Here is a 1477-nt window from a genome sequence, read left to right as displayed (position 1 = left end):
ATATTATTTCAACTATGAAAATATTGCTCATAGTAGACAGTAGATATGATCACATTCTATATCCAAACTTTGTATTTCCTAAGTTACTAATCACCTGTTTTTTCGTTGCTTTTAAAATATTGTTGTTGTTGTTCAGTCACTAAGTCATGTCTGACCCTTTGTGACCCCATGGACTGCAGCACTCCAGGCTTCCCCATTCTTCATTATCTTCCAGAGTTTGTTCAATTCATTAACATTGAGTCGGTGATACCATCCAACCATCTTATCCTCTGTCATCCCCTTCTCCTTCTTTCAATCTTTCCCAGCATCAGGGTCTTTTTCAATGAGTTGGCTCTTTGCCTCAAGTGGCCAAAGTATTGGAGCTTCAGCATCAGTCTTTCCAATGAATATTCAGAGTTGATTTCCTTTAGGACTGACTGGTGTGATCTTGCAGTCCAAGGGACTCTCAAGAGTCTTCTCCAGCACCACAGTTCAAAAGCATCAATTCTTCTGCGCTCAGCCCTCTTTATGGTTCAACTCCCACATCTGTACATGACTACTGGAAAAACCATAGCTTTGACTGTATGGACCTTTGTTGCCAAAGTGATGCCTTTGCTTTTTAATACTGTCTGAGTGTCTAGGTTTGTCATAGCTTTCCTTCCAAGGAGCAAGCCTCTTTTAATTTCATGGCTGCAGTCACCATCCACAGTGACTTTTTGGGAGCCCAAGAAAATAAAACATCTGTCACTGTTCCACTTTTCCCCCATTTATTTGCCATGAAGTGATGGGACCAGATGCCATGATCTTTGTTTTTTTAAGGTGGAGTTTGAAGCCAACATTTTCACTCTCCTCTTTCACCCTCATCAAGAGGCTCTTTAGTTCCTCTTCACTTTCTGCCGTTAGAGCGGTATTATCTCCATATCTGAGGTTGTTGATACTTCTCCGGGCAATCTTGAATCCAGCTTGTGATTCATCTAGCCTGGCATTTTGCATGATGTATTTTGTGTAGAAGTTAAATAAGCAGGGTGACAATATACAGCCTTGTTGTACTCCTTTCCCAATTTTGAACCAGTCTGTTGTTCCATGTCTGGTTCTAACTATTGCTTCTTGGCCTGCATACAGGTTTCTCAGGAAGCAGGTGAGGTGGTCTGGTATTTCCATCTCTTTAAGAATTGTCCATAGTTTGTCGTGATCCACACAGTCAAAAGCTTTAGTGTTGTCAGTGAACAGAAGCAGATATTTTTCTACAATTCCTTTGCTTTTTCTATGATGTTGGCAATGTGATCTCTGGTTCCTCTCTGCCTTTTCTAAATCCAGCTTGCACATCTGGAACGTGTCTCTCATCAGTTCATGTCTAACCTCTCTAAGAAAACTTTCAAAATCTTTTCAATGTGGTTTAACACATTAAGTAGCGCACCAGTTCCATTTTCTCTCGGAGGCATCATTCCAATCTTTACTATTTGTTCCCTAGGCCCTGAGGGCTGCCCTCAGGACCCTT

This window comes from Capra hircus, assembly GCF_001704415.2.
Source record: "Capra hircus breed San Clemente chromosome X unlocalized genomic scaffold, ASM170441v1, whole genome shotgun sequence".
NCBI lineage: Eukaryota > Metazoa > Chordata > Mammalia > Artiodactyla > Bovidae > Capra > Capra hircus.
This window is presented reverse-complemented; position numbering follows the sequence as displayed.